General features: G+C 40.4%; 1 non-coding gene across 1 annotated transcript; it reads left to right on the top strand.

The window, feature by feature from the left end:
* The first annotated feature begins 3,475 nt into the window (after positions 1-3,475).
* Positions 3,476-3,582, top strand: LOC145018875 (small nucleolar RNA R71). The gene has a single exon (XR_013667236.1). It is a non-coding gene; the product is annotated as a small nucleolar RNA R71 (small nucleolar RNA).
* Positions 3,583-15,938: the final 12,356 nt, after the last annotated feature.

Raw genomic sequence — 15,938 nt, 5'->3', positions numbered from 1 at the left:
AAAATCATCTCCAATCTTGTTTTCTTCTAATTCTTCCAAGTGAGGGTTCTCTAATCATGATAAATGATCAGGTGCAACGTTTTCCATTCCCTTTTTGTCTCTAATTTCAATGTGAAATTCTTGTAAAAGCAATACCCAACGTATCAGTCTTGGTTTTGCATCTTGTTTAGCAAAGAGATACTTTAGGGCATAATGATCGATATATACAATTGTTTTTGAAAAATTAGATATGGTCGGAATTTATCAAAAGCATAAGCCACCACAAGCAGATCCTTCTCGGTAGTAGTGTAGTTTTCTTGAGTTGGGTTTAAAGTCTTACTTGCATAGTAGATAGGTTGAAAATGTTTGTCAATTCTTTGTCCAAAACCAACTCCTACTGCATCTATCACTAGCATCAGACATTAGTTCAAGAGTAAGACTCCAATTTGGGGTTATCATGATAGGGGTACTAGTCAAATTTTCCTTTAACAATTAAAACGCTTCATTACATTCCTTAGAAAAGTCAAATGGGGTAGCCTTCAAAAGAAGTTGAGTTAATGGCCTCGTGATCTTAGATAACTCTTTAATGAAATGGCGGTAAAATCCCGCATGGCCTAGAAAGCTCCTTACGCCTTTTACATTAGTTAGGGATGGTAATTTAGCTATGGTATCAATTTTGGCTTTATCCACCTCTATCCCAAACCTTAGAACCTTGTGTCCTAACACAATCCCTTCCTTTACCATGAAGTGGCACTCTCCCAATTAAGGACTAAGTTTGTCTTCTCACATTAGGTCTAAGTTAGATAAACAATCTTCAAAAGAGGACCCAAAAACTGAGAAGTCGTCCTTGAAAACCTCCATAAATTTCTCGATCATGTCGTGGAAGATAGCCATCATGCACCTTTGGAATGTAGTCGATGCATTGTATAACCCAAAAGGCATACGTCTATATGCAAATGTCCCACTTGGGCAAGTAAAAGTGGTATTGTCTTCTTGTGGGTCAATTGGAATTTGGAAGTACCCCGACAAACCATCAAGAAAACAATAGTAAGGATGACCGGATAGTATTTCAAGCATTTGATCGATAAATGGTAGCGGAAAGTGATCCTTGCATGTAGCATCATTAAGCTTTCGATAGTCCATGCAAACGCGTCACCCAGTTACTGTTCTTGTTTGTAAAAGTTTGTTCTTCTCATTTTTCATGACCATCATCCCCCCTTCCTTCAGAACTACTTGAACAAGACTAACCCATGGGCTATCCAAAATGGAGTAAATAATCCCGGTATCTAAAAGTTTGACAACTTTTTCTTGACCACCTCTTGCATGTTTGGGTTTAAATGCCTTTGGTGTTGCACCACCGACTTTGCACCTTCATTGAGAATTATTTTATAGGAGCAATATGAAGGACTTATTCCTTTTATATCGGTAATTTTCCATGTAATGTTATTTTTTCTTTTCTTTAGAACTTGTACTATCTCTTCCTTTTCAGCCTTGGTGAGATCGGAAGCAATGATAACAGGTTTTTGATTACCTTCTTCGTGAAATGTGTATTCCAAATGTTCAGGAAAAGTTTTTAGCTCTAATTCTGTGTTTTTTACACTAAACACATTGAGTCCAGAGAGGGGACTCGTCGAGTCCTGGCCAAAATCCTCATCTGATCGCGAGTTTCCGGATGGACTCGTCGAGTTAGAGCCTTCGACTCGGCGGGTCGACTGTTCAGAGCCTCTGATTATTTCTTCATATACAGATTCTTCAAGCATTCTCTCAATCTATTTCAGGTCTCTTTCACCATCAAATTCATCTTCAAGGAGATATTTGGACTCTCTTGACTTGTCTTCTTTCCATTCTTCCATTAGCTCTTCCAAGACGTCCACCGAGAAGGTCGTGTCATCACTATACTTGGAATGCTTCATAGCTCGATCAACTCCAAACATAACTTCTCTTCTCCCACCCGAAGGGTCAGCTTGGATTCTCTCATGTCTACTTGCGGTATTTAGAAAAGGTCTTCCAAGAATGATCAACACTTGGTGATCCTCTTCCATGTCTAACACTATGAAATCCGCCGGGAATACAAATTTATCAACTTTTACCAATAAGTCCTCGCATATCCCCATTGGAAATGTCACCATTTTTTTCTAAATGTATTGTTATACGAATTGGTTTCGGCTTCGAAAGGTTCAACTTTTTAAAGAAAGAGTATGGCTTAAGATTAACACTTGCCCCCGAATCCGCCAATACATAACTAGTAGCTAAGTTTATGAATTTTCATGGTAAAGTTAAGCTACCCGGGTACCCCATCTTCTTTGGTAATTTTTTCAACATTGCAGCTAAGCAATTCTCATTAAGCACCACCTTGGACACCTCTTCCAATTTATTTCGATTAGTGAGTGGCTCTTTTAAGAATTTTGCATACTTAGGCATTTGTGCAACTGCTTTTATGAATGGAATGTTGATTTGGAGGGCTTTTATGTGTTCCAGGAACTTTTGATAATCTTCATTCTGCTTTTCTTGTCTTGCCCGGATTGGAAATGGCAATGCAGGTTGATAAGGTTTCAAAAGGGGATCATTCTTCTTTTCTGACCATGGACTCGTCGAGTCCTTCTCCCCAACTCGACGAGTCAGATTGATGGATTAGGAGTTTGGGTTTTCTTTCTGCTTCTCTTGCACCTCTTTTGTATCATCATTCATTATAGGTGTCAGAGGGGAAAATATATTCCCACTTATAGTTGTCACAATGTTAATTTGAGCACCTCTTCGATTTTTCTCGGTATTTCTTGGAAGTTCACCCGGTGCTCTTTGATTGATTTGTAACGCAAGTTGGCCTAACTGTTTTTTAATGTTTAGTATAGAGGCCTGCTGATTTCTCATCAATGCTTGTGGCTCTTTCATCATGGCTTGTTGTTCCATGATTGCAACATCGGTTTCATTGTGTTTTTTTTTTTTCGGATGCAACTGCAAATATTGTGAGCATATCTTCAAAGTCCATCTTTTTATCTTGCACCAGCTCCTTTTGATAAAACCCCTTGGCTTTATCTTGTACTTTTCCTCCTTTGCCTTCTTGTATTCATCATAAGGTAGCCACTCCTTTTTCGATTTTCTCCAATCCTCGTTATATCTATCACCACTTGAATAACATACTTGTGCTTTCCGGTTCCCATTATCATCTTGATCACAATCCTTCTTAAGGTGAATCCCACTACAATTGTCACATCCCACCTGGATGACCTGGATGGATTGATCCATCTTTGTCTTTCTTCGGTCTAAGCTATCCAATTTCTCCATCACTGCCGCCATTTTATCGAAAACTGAGTTCACTGTCCCGCGTGTTGAGTCACCCCTTGGGTTATGGTATTCTCTAGAGTGCTTAGAGAATTCTTCAATCAACTCATTTATAACACCGGGATTTTTCTTTGTGAGTGGTCCTTGGGAAACTAGAATTTGCCTAGTTGTCACATTCACTCCATCATAGAAAATGGATACTTCTTGTTGAATGTTAAGATCGTTGTGAGGGCAACTCCTCAACAAACCTGTGTACCTTTCCCATGCTTCATAAAGTGATTCTACCATTTGTTTTTCAAATTTTGGAATGTCTTTCTTCAATTTTGCTATTTTTGAGGGAGGGAAAAATTGATCAATGAACTCTTCATGCAATTGAGCCCATGTGGTGATAGATCGTAGAGGGAGTGCTTTTAGCCAATCTTTCGCGGCTCCTTTAAGTGTAACCGGTAGAATATGAAGCAAAACAGTCTCGCGAGGAACATTAGGGATGTTGAAGTTGTCGGCTATATCGTTGACCACATCGATGTGCTTGTACGCGTCTTCATGATCTTTTTTGTAGAATGGGTTGTCCTTGAGTTGGGCTACTATGTGTCCTTTTTATTCAAAATTAGCAGTTGCTAGAGTTTTAGGTTGCACGAGTCCTGGCCCGGTATCATCATGCATTCTTCTTTTGTATTTACCCATGGTAATATCCGCAATGTCAGCCATGGTGTTGTCATGTTTGCTTTCTTGCTTGTTTTCTTCTTCAGATTCTGTCTCGTAGTCAGTTTCTTTTGGAATGGGATCTTGTTCAAAACTTCCAATCTTTCTCCCTTCGCTCTTTTGATTGCTAGAATCACCCACTTTCTTTTCTTTCTTCTTTCCAAAGACTGATTTAAGGTCCTTGAAAGGTGAATTCTTTGGTGGGTTAGTTTCTTCAACGACTTTATCTTTGTTCTTCCTAAGAGCGGATTCCGGGTCTTCGAGTGGTGGGACCAAAGGTGTATTTGATCCTCGGGTCATATAATACCTGTAAGAAAACAGAAAACACACGTCAAAAGAACAAAAATGAAATAAAACAAAAATGAAAATCTATGAGTGACTCGTTGAGTCAGTTCGACTGGACTCGACGAGTTCAAAGCTAAGACAATTTTTTTTAAAACTAACTAGAACTTAAACTAGATAACTAATTAACTAAAATGGTAACCTTGTGTAAGATAAATCTTACACAAAGGAATCAATAATTCTAGATATTAAGATAACTATTTAAAACTGTCCCCGACAACGGCTCCAAAATCTTGATGTGTGTAAAATGCACTAGTTTTAATCCTACTATTTCAAACACAAATAAACACACGAAAGGCACTGTACCTATCATTTAGCAATATAGTTCAAGCAAGCAGGGTATCAACATATACGAATAGTAAAAATTAAACTAAATACTAGAATTACCTAATTAAAACAAACAATAAAAAGAAAGGGTTTTCTATAGTTTTGCAAGACTAGAAAATTAAAAATTAACTAACGCTTAACAAAAAAAACTAACAACTAAGGAAATTAAAGATAACTAGATTCAATAATAAAAGAGACTTCTGTTTAGATTCGACTCACTTGTTTCTATAGTTGATTTTATGGCAAATGCAATGGATTATTTTGTCATTGGCTACCGATTAATGTGATTAGGCTCATGTTCACTATTACTAATCCTTAGAAAACAAATTAATTTAAACAGTGGCCAATTGGTTAAACTAATGAATTTCTTAGTATTTTGATTCGGGTTAAGTAAGACTTGTAGTTGTAGCTAATTAGATGACTAATTTAATCAACATCTCGTATGGTTATTCATCACATAAGCTCACACATTAACTTACCCATTTTCTAATTAATTCTAGGTTCATATTCACTAATACTAGGCATATAATATTGTTTTCACATAAATCATATGAAGCAAACAATTAAGAGAATGTTCATGCAACTTAATAGACTTGATAATTAACAGAAAATAGTTGTTGTTAACACATACGGATTGTTTACAAGCTTAGCAATTTTTTTTTACCAAATCAAATAATATATACCATAAAATCAATCCATATTAACAAGTTAATCTACCCTAAACAGAAGTTATGAGCTTTTAGCTCATGTCTACAACAAATAATATCTCAAAAAATGAATCCTTAAGTGAAAACATAGTTGTGTGCAATAGATTAAGAAAAATATAGTATATGTTGCCTTTGATCTCTAGGGTTAATCTTCAAACTCCAGAGCTTGAATAACCTTTAATTCGCAGCTAATTCGCCAAAGGATCCATAAAAGGTCTTTGTCTCAGGATATTATGTCATATAATAGTTTTCTGAAAACAGGGGTGACTCGTCGAGTCTCATAGACCGACTCAACGAGTGCATCACTTAATTCCCATGTGCGGCAAGTCTTCAAAGGTTCGCGAATATTCATTTATACTCGGTGAGTCGATGGCCAACTCGCCGAGTTCTTCACCCTTTTAGCTTCATTTTCTTCTTTCTTTATTTCCCAAGCTTCTGTTTTCTAATCCTGCTTCCTTTTTAAATCGAGCATGTCTATTAGGCTGAAAATATAATTTAAACACAATTAAGTACCTTTTGTTCAATAACTGGGACAAATTAGCCAAAAAGTAATAAGATTTTAGACAAAATATATAACTAAATATGCACATATCAATCTTGCATCAATATTGATAAGCATGCACCCGATTCATTTCTTTGCCCATGTATGAGTTATATCTTTAAATATTGTTATATACCATTTACATATCGTGAATTATTAGTGGTTAGTGTAAGTTCGTTCCATTTTTCCGGTTCCGGGTGTTCAACACTATCTCGGCTCGTAATCGAGATCAGTTCAAGGAAATTATGTGGAAGGTCTGCAGTCAGGGTTCAACAGGGTGGTTATCCACTCACATCAAGTTTCAGAGGGTTTAGTCATCGTGCTCAGATTTACTTATGCGGTCACCAAGGGAAGTTGTCTATTGCCGATGTTTTGGCCGGAGCGTCGGTTATTTGGAGCTCATGACTTAAGTACTGTATAATTTCAAGGCATTTGGAGCTATCAACATTTCTTGAGTTCAGAAAGTTTTCATCTAGTCTGCAGGGGTTGTATGGTCTTTTAAGTTAGCATGGTAATGGGTCACTAGCTTTGGTAAGCGCCAATTATTAGCAGATCAATCATTGGAAGGTAGGAAGGATCAGGAATCCGTCCATTTCTTGTATGCCATGGAGACTTAGTCAGATCAAAGTGGGGGAGAACTATTCAGGTACCCAAGACAGAAGCTAGTGTGAAATTGGGATGCGCTCGTATCCCCCTCATGAAAGGAAAGGTGGCCCAAGTGGCTACCTAAATGGTGGATAGTATGAATTGGAAGTTTGGGAAACTTCCCGACTTTGGGACCACATCTAATTGATGTGTAGTAGACTATGGGGAACCAGGTTGAGGATTCTAGTCAGGACATGAGTTCAGTGTGAGATGTTATACCGTGTCTGTTCTCAACTTTGGGTGTGTTTGGATTGGTAATTAGTGGTAAGACCATGGTCAGCGGTTGAGTTAGCGTGAGAAATGATGGAAGACTACGGGATAACCGTTGCATTCACCAGTAGCCACATAGCATGGAAGGTTTCGTAAAACTTCGTAATAGCCGTAGGATTCACAAGCGGTTAGATAGCATGGCAAATATGGTAAGACTGCAGGGTGGCCCATAGCATTAGTCAACAGATAGTGTAGAAGTGTTGTAAGACTGCGAGGTAGCCCACAACATTCACTAGTTAGAAGGTATTGTAGAAGTGTTGTAAGACTACGGGGTGGGCCGTAGCATTCACCAGGTGGCAGATAGAGTAGAAACATAGTAAGACTACAGGGGTGGCTCGTAGCATTCATTAGTTAGCCGTTAGTATAGTGGTATAGTAAGAGTGCAGGGGTACCCGTAGCATTCACTAGTGGTCAGTTCGTATAGGAGTGTTGTACGACTGCGGGGTGACCCGTAGCATTCACCAGTACCTATCCGACAGTGAGTAGGTGATTGATTTGTGATTCACTCATGGATTCCTTCAAATGATTTAGGCCAGGGCGGGTTAGTTGCACGAATGTGAGTAGGCCACAGTTCAATCAGATTTAGGAACAATAGGTCGTTGGAGACCAGGTGTGATGTAAGACTATAGTGATTCTGGTAGCATTCACTTTTCGTATTAGATCTGATGGAAATAGGTAGTTAGACTGTCATGATCAAGAAGATCAGAAGCAATAATGGAGCCATGAGTGGCAATATGGTTCAGGCAGATTTCGATAGCCAAAGTTCTCTTTCGGAAGTTGCGTGGGACGACTATGAGGTTGTTCTTTATCTCAGAAACCAGGTAGGAATCCAGTATTCCTGATAGTTGGCAGATAAGTTGGGACCAATGAGGTCTTGGTTACCTTTGGAAAGAAAATAGGAGGAAGTGTGAAGTTTCAGGCAGTGGTAGTGATCTGGGGATTTCTCAGCTGGGCTAGCAGAGCAGAGTAAGAGTGTGGTTCAGTTCAATATGAGATCACTTAGTTTTCATTGCGGTGATGCCCTTTTGGCATGGGATTAGAGGGTTGGCGTTTGGCCGAGAAGCTCATAGACTGTTTGATTATGCGGATTTTCATTCATCTTGGTCGCTGTAAGGGAGTGCATCATGAAGTACAAGCGGGAGCTGATATCGAGGATGAAATCTAATTTAAGTGGGGGAGAATTGTAACATTCCGTTTAAAGATGAGATAAATAGAATAAAATAAATAAATAAATATGGATAAGAATAATAAGTGAATAAAAATAAATAAATAAATACTAAGCCCTAAAATCCCGAGATGTATTTTATATTTTATTTTATTTTAGCCCTAAATCCTTAGTAATTTGTCAGTGTTAGCGATAAGGAGTTAAATGATATAAATTCCAGAATCTGGGGTTTATATTGTAACTTTAGGGCCTAAAATGTAAAGGATTTTAGGAAGTAGGGGTTGCATGGTAAATTATGGACTTAATTCGAAAAAAGAAGGGGATGGAGGGACTGAAAGTGTTAAAAATGAATTAAGTTTGCTATGTAGAGGGGAGACTAAGACCTATCACCTCCCACCCTTGTCCCTCATTTAAAAGCTTAGCATCCAGTACCCTTTAAAACCATAACCCTAATATTACTATTCAACTGCCACCCTCATCTCCACAATCATAGCCGCCGCCTCCGTGACACCATAGTGAACCACCGATCAAGCGACTCCAACAATGAGCTTGAAGACTGAGACCACGGATTCTGTTGCTATTTATCAATCGTTTCCCTCTCTTTCTTCTGAGTCGATCATCGATGGGCTGCGTTGCCACCGCTAAACACCACCGGTTGGCACCGTCGCTACCGTTGCTGCTATTCTGCGTTCCACAGCTCCGTCCATCACCCTCTGTCGTCATTCTCCTCCCCCAAAATCAAAGTATGGCGTGGTGTGTATTCGTATCTCAGCCCATATCGCTGTGTGTGTGCATTTTTTAGACGTTATCATGATTTGTGTGTGTGTTTTTGGCTGGACGGAAGTTGAAGAGAGCCACCATGACAGCCAACCATGGTGGCTGCTGTCATTTTGCTTTATTGTCATCCCCGACCACCATCTACCACCATGGAGGTGGCTGTTTTATGAGTGTTTCTTGCATGTGTGTGTGATATGGTGTAATTATGCGTGTGTATTGGCATGATGTTGTAGGAGCGATTCTAAGCCGGGAAATCAATGAAAAACCCCACCGCCACCACCATGAGGTGGTGGCTACCACCATTTTCCGCTACCATCCGTCAATTGGGGTGGCTGTGTGCTTATGTGTGTGTGTTTGGACCTAAAACCAATAGCTCTTGCTATAAGAATGGTGGTTGCCGCCTCCCGCCGCCTTTGACCTCAATCGAGCACTACTACCCGAAGTGGCAGTGGGTGGTGCCCGATTTATAAGCACATATGTATTTATTTAATTAACTGATTAACTAACTTATGAGTTGTAAACCCTATTTAGGTTTTAGAAAACCCTAATGTCATGAAACCCTAATTTTGGAATTGATCGGGATCCGCATTATAACTATTTATTGGACTTAAAATATTAGTTAATAATCCTTTGAAATTAACTTAATGCAATATTGGAATTAATAGATTAAGTCCTTAATCTGGGTATTGTTGGGCCATCTGAGAGCAGGTGTATGGATATGATATATAGATGGGCTTTAGGGCAAGGTCGATGTAAGGGCTTTGGGCCCAATTTGGAAAATTGGGCCTTGATTTATTATTTATCTTTTGGGCCTCCATATTTTGAGTTTGGGTCTTAATTTTGGTCCAAGCTAGGTTAGGGGTAAAATAGTCTCTTTACCCCAAGTATGGAGTTATAGTTATGTGTTAACCCAATTATTAGTTGGGTGTTGTTTTGATATTGACAGTTTGGGGATTTGTCAGCTAGCAGCCACAACTTTATCCGCGGGACTTCGGCAATGTGAGGTAAATTTCCTCACTGTTTGTATGGGTCGAAGGCATCAACACCGGCCCATTTGGTTTATGTATTGTAGGATGACCCATGGGTTAGCCCTAGGAATTATGTATGAAAGACCAGGAGATGGCTCCTTGCATACTGTATCCTATTATGTATGGTAGGAAGACTCGGGGGTTAGCCATATGCATTATGTTTCAAAGACCAGGAGGTGGCTCCTGGCACACTGTATGCTAGCTGGCTAAGTAGAGTAGTATATATGCTAGTTGTCTTTTTGATGCTTGCATTAAAGACTAGGAGGCGGCTCTTAGCACTTGTCTGTAAGACCGATGGGGTGGCCCCCACCTTGGCAAGAAATACCATGTGGCGGCCCATGGCGTAATGACAAGACTATGTTCGGCACATAGAATCTTTATTGATTATGATATATGTATGGCTCATGGTTATGTATGATAGTATGTGATTTATGTGCTTATATGCTAGACAGTATCCGATTGAAAGAGATCGAAGGGGTAGGCCAACACCCAGATATGCTAGGCAGTATGTTGATATGTATGGTATGTGGTATTTGGGGAACTCACTAAGCTTTATGCTTACGGTTTTCAGTTTTGGTTTCAGGTACCTCTAGTTTTCAAGTAAAGGAGCTCGGGACGATCACAACGGATACACCCGTGTTTTTCCGCAATGTGTGATTTCTGGGAGTAAACTTTGGTAAGTGTTTTATTTGAAATACCTTTCTACTTGTAAACAAACTTACAATAGTGTTTTGGTTATATTAAAAATGAAATTGTTGGTTCTGAATTATGGGATTTTACACATAAACACCAAACCATAATAGAAAAATAGAAATATTTTCAAACATGGACTATCTTTGGTAAATAAAATTAGTAGCCATAGACCTTTTTTGTTTATATAAATGCCTATAGGAGCATAAGTGTGACATCTAAATTTTTTTGTAATTTCAAGCAGTCAATGGAGAATGACATTTAAAAGTAATAGTTATTGGTAATTTAGTGGGACTCTAAAGTTGATAAAAAAAAATACATGATTTAGTTGTAATGAAGTAAGACCCTTATGAGTATGTTTCACTTCTATCAAGTGCATTTATATCTAAGTTTAAAGCATGAAAAGTATGTCCAAGTGCTAAATATTGATGAGATTGAACTAACCTTTAATCTATAAAGATCGATTAGATCTTGAACAAGTATATAAACATAAAACAGTATGAACGCAATAATAAGATCAAGTCAAGATGGAATCAAACGTGTCGAATGATTAAACAAAATCCTCAGAAGAGCTCGATTAAGAACATCAACTGTAGAGGATTGGAAGGTTACAAGAATGATTAAAGAAACCTGTTATCGTCTAGATGAATCGCTATTTCACAGATCTCTAAAAATCTTCGCCCTAATATGCATGCAAGCGTAAGCTTATATACAAAACATAAAAGGTTCTCGGTTGGACAGGCCCAAACCGGAATACAAAATAACTTGTGCTATCGAGCCCAAAAAGACGCAATCTTCAAAATAATCTTCAGCCCAACAATCTCCCCCTTTGCGTCAATTTGGAGCGAGACCTTCACTAGTTACTTGGGCCAGCAGCTGAAGCAGGTACCTTCTTCTTCACGGTGCTAAATAGACATTTGGTTATAGAGAGAATGGTCTGTCTAAACCGGATGTACCAAGAGATCATATCATTAAAGTACTTGATGTCATCAGCCGTGTTCTCTTTACACCGTTTGATAATGAATAACACATGCTCTAAACAAGTTGTGGTGTAAAGGTGCTTGTCAGCTAAAGCGAATAGACATTTCTGTCCTTCCGCTCTAGTGAACATAACCGAGTTGCGTCTCGGGTCGATCCTTCCCAATTGCATTTGATTGAGATCACTGGCCGATCCCACAGGAGCAATCTTTGGTTTCTTCTTGAAGACTGTGGCGACCTCTTGATCCATTAGGGCAACCTCCATGATGCAGCAGGCTAACATCCTTTTGACATGGTCTAGAATGGGACCATATTCGGCTTCATTAGTCAAAAGGATATTATACAGGACAATCCAATCATGAGGATTTAGATTCGGTAGATCTGCCAGGGAGATAATATGAGCAGTTCTTGCAGATCCCCGAATCAACTTGAACCGAACGTTTATAAAACGACCTTCGATATAAGGTTTCAGCACCCAAACGTTTATAATCTTCTGGGCGCTCCAAGTAAGGAATTGTGGACGAGCAGCCGCCAGATAGAAGTCAATGAGCTCCCTGTCAAGCTCAGCATTCAGGTGAGGGACATTAAAGATGTTTGAGAAGACGTGGAAGATGAACGCCTTTCGAGTCAGCGGCATATCGAACTGCGAATCGACAGTGTTGTTGCAGTCGAACGAGATAACCGGATCGAGCCATAAAATGATAGGAGTTTCTATGGCCTCTTTAATCAAACGTTCCCTGGTCCAGGCAGGGAAGAGAGTCTTTCGGCTCTCAAGGAGATCGTGGGCTTCTTTTTGTTTGCGTTCGGCTTCTTCAGCTTCTCGCGCCACACGACTGGCATCTTCGTCAACCTTGCGACTGTTCTTTCTTTTTTAAAATGTCAGCAATGGTCTCCTTGTCTCCTTCTTCATCTTCTTCCTCAGCTATGTTTTTTCCTTTGTTCTTCACACCCGAGCCTAAAGCTTGACCAGTCGGAGATGGTTTGGTCGTGTGGGTAGCTTTGGAGGAAGGAAGTGGTTTCGATCATGTCTTCTCATCTCCCCCTTGTTTCGGAATGGACACGAAACTCGGTAGCCCTTCAACTTTGTTAAGAAGATCGATGGCCGGAGAGAGTTTTTCAGCAAGGGAACGCCTCACCGAAAAGTTTAATATGGGATCGTGTGCTTCCAGAATGTTGGATATAGCGGCGTGGACATCCGAAACACATGTTTTGATCACCTCCGTTTCGGATCGAAGATCTTCCAGTTATTTTTGGGAGTAGGAGAGTTGAGTTGTCTTGACCTCAAGGGCGGTTGTTTTGGTTGCCAGATTGTCCATCAACGAACGCTCGGTTGCAAGATCCTCTTGTAGCTTGGCGAGGCGAGCATCGATGGAGGCACGAAGTGCCGAGTTGTCGTCGCTTAGGTTTTGGCGAAGAGTAGCAAACGAAGACAACTCCGATGAGACAAAGTTGTCCAATTGTTGAACAATTGGTTCCAAAGATGTCTTGGTGGCATTAGCACTTTCCTGCAAGGACTTCAGCAGGGTAGAAGCGTCAGAGAATAGTTTATCGACTTTTTCGGTCGCTGCCTCACAGGCTCTAGTAGAGGCATTAATTGCAGCAGTTGCTGAGGCCACCGAATCATGTTGAGCCCTGGAGAAGGCATCAACAATTTTCTGAAGGGCAGCTTCAGAAAGAGAGGACTGCTGGTTGGAAGAGGAGGCGAGAAGCAGGTCAATCTTCTCGTTGAGCTCTTTGAGATGCTTCTTTGTTACTGGAGCATCATCCTCCTCGTCACTTTGAACTTGAAACGGAATATAGTAGACCGAATCAAAGATCATATTTTCACCACCAAGATAAGGGTTTTCGCCCTCAGAGGCATTTTCAGGAGATGAAGGGGGTGGTGAAGTTGGGGGTGTTGTGGTTTTGGTAGGATCAGGTTGAGTGGGTGTAGGTATAATTTTGGGTGGTGGTTGAGTATGGGTAGTTTCGGTTGTATGGGTTTTGGTTTGTGGAGGTTCGGTTACGTGAGGTGATTCGGTTGTAGTTGTAAAGATTGGTGGAGGGGAAGGAACTGGGGAAATGGGAAGTTCCATCTCTGGGGTAGGGGACCGAGGTGGTGTGTTGCCTCGTTGAGGAGATGCGTCCCCTTGAGAGCCGTCAGAACCCAAACTCTCACCCTCAGAATCACTCGAAGAAGAGGGAATTACAAGCTTTCGCTTTGGTTGAGTCTTCCTCCTCTTTGGCTGTGGGGATTGTGCAGCTTTCGTTTGTTTCCTCTTTTTGGGAGAAGGTCCCTTTGGAGCTTTGGATGCATGCTTCCCTTTTTCCGCCTTTTTGCCCTGGCTCACCGGTTTGTCTGCATCGTGAATCGATCTGAGCATATCCGGTGTTAGTTCCCTTGGACCAGATGGCCTTAACTCCTTGATCTTCCGAATCAACCTGCTGTCAGAGGGCACATCGCCATACATTGACTCCGGGATGGAGCCAATGAAGGAAAGCTTCGATGCATCTGAGACAATGATCTTCTTGGTATGGAAAGTACCAACAGAAGACATCGATGCACCGTCAGCAGTAGGAACATCAAATCTATCCATGGCCCATTTTGTAATCAGGATCCAGAATCGGGCCAACGACACCTCAGAGTGTTGGGATGATGAGGAGAGGCTTTGAATAAGCTGTTGCCATAGGACGAACCCATAGTCCGGGTTAATCCCATTGTAAACCCCGTACATTATGGTTAGGAAGAGACGACTTGCACCGTCTGATCCTGAGCTTCTTTCCGACAAGCCCTTGAAGAGGATTGTAAATAGGCCATTCCACTGTGGCGGCAGGCATGATTTTTTGAACTTAGCGACAGAGGTAAGAACTTCTGTGTATCCCATGTTGTAAAACATGTTATACAGATGACCAATCTGAATCGACTCCGGATGAACTCTTGAAGGGTCAACAGCAAACCCTAGCAAGGTGCAGAAACGTTGGCGAGAGACTGAGGTTTTGTGTTCTGCAATCTCAAAAAACACCCGGTCGACGACCTTGTCGTAGTATGCAGTCGTGTAAACCTGCGATAGGGCCACCATCGGCACAGATTCAATTCTGGAGAAAGCCGGAACAAGTTGGGAATACTTCAAACATTCTATGACCGGCGACATATAGGAGTCGTACGCCAGTGGGTTAAGATCAATGACCAGACATTGTTGTGGGCGAATGGGAAGGATCTGTGAGGTAGCATGAACAGAAGAGGAATCAGCCATTTTTGCAGGTATGAAGAAGATGATGAACAGGAAACTGTTTAGGAGTATTTGCGCTTTGGAAATTTTGAAGGTGGTAAAGAGGTAAAAGGTGGTGTAGTGGGCTATTTATAGTGGGTGATAGGAGAGAGAAAAATCGTTTCAAATCTCTTATGGAAATTTGAACCGGGTTGTTGAGTGACAGATGGATGACAGTTGAGGCGTGCGATGATCACGTAGGAAAGAGAGTGTCAGGTTCCTAGGATCACGCCGCCCAACAAGCGCCGTTTCATAGGGACAAGCCGTTACTATATCCACACGCGCATTTAATGCCATAGGACAAGAGAGAACTTCAGGTTTAAAAGTGTATTCCCGTTAAATTACGATCAACCATTTATTAAGAAATGTTGAAAGGCTTCTTTTAATTAGGCTAAATAAGAGTGGCTTGGAAAAATATAAAATCTCAGAAAGAAAAATAAGAACTAGATCCCAAGGGAAGAAATGTTATGGGTTTTAACAATTTCATAGGAATCACATACAATTTGAGATTTTAGTAGGGTACATTCGTCAATCCTTTAGTGAAAACTTGAGCAACTTAATTGTTCACCGTCAATTCATTAGGTGTTGAATTTTGGGTTTCACTTAGCTCGTAGTGACACGAGACTTAAGATCATAAACACAGATGTTGTGTAACCATAAACCTCAGCGGTAATTTCTGAGAGTCTTAAGGGTTACTATGATGGAATGAGTGTAGTGGAGAGGTAAAGTGGAGATGGTGTAAGAGAACGTAGTACCTCTGCTGCGAAAATAAGGACCAAGCAGGAAACTCTTAATTCATGTGAGAAAAGAGTGAGGTAGCTCACGATTAGAATAAATGAGTTGGCCTTATTGGGAAGACAATGTTTGTGTATACCAGGTCATGAAGGCCATTATTCAAAATCTTATGAGAGCAGCATGCTTCTAGGGACACTTAGGTAAGTCATCAAATTTATTCCCATAAACGAACACGAACACACAAGAAATAAAAAAATATTTTTGAAGTTTTTGAGATTAAAAAAAAAGTAAGAGGAAAAGAAAAAGAATAAGACTTAAAAAAAATAAGACATGAAAAACCGAACCCGAACGTTCAGTTGGTTTCGGTTCGAGAAAATTTTGAAAAACCGAACCCGAACCTTCGGTTGGTTTCGGTTCTAGAAAATTTTGAAAAACCGAACCCGAACCTTCGGTTGGTTTCGGTTCAACAAAATATTGAGGAACCAAGAAATTTAGACATACAAGGAAAAATATTTTAACACGAGG

This window comes from Lactuca saligna, chromosome 9 (assembly GCF_052625555.1).
Source record: "Lactuca saligna cultivar CGN05327 chromosome 9, ASM5262555v1, whole genome shotgun sequence".
NCBI lineage: Eukaryota > Viridiplantae > Streptophyta > Magnoliopsida > Asterales > Asteraceae > Lactuca > Lactuca saligna.
Note: the sequence above shows the minus strand (reverse complement) of the source record. Positions and strands in the feature narration are given on the sequence as shown.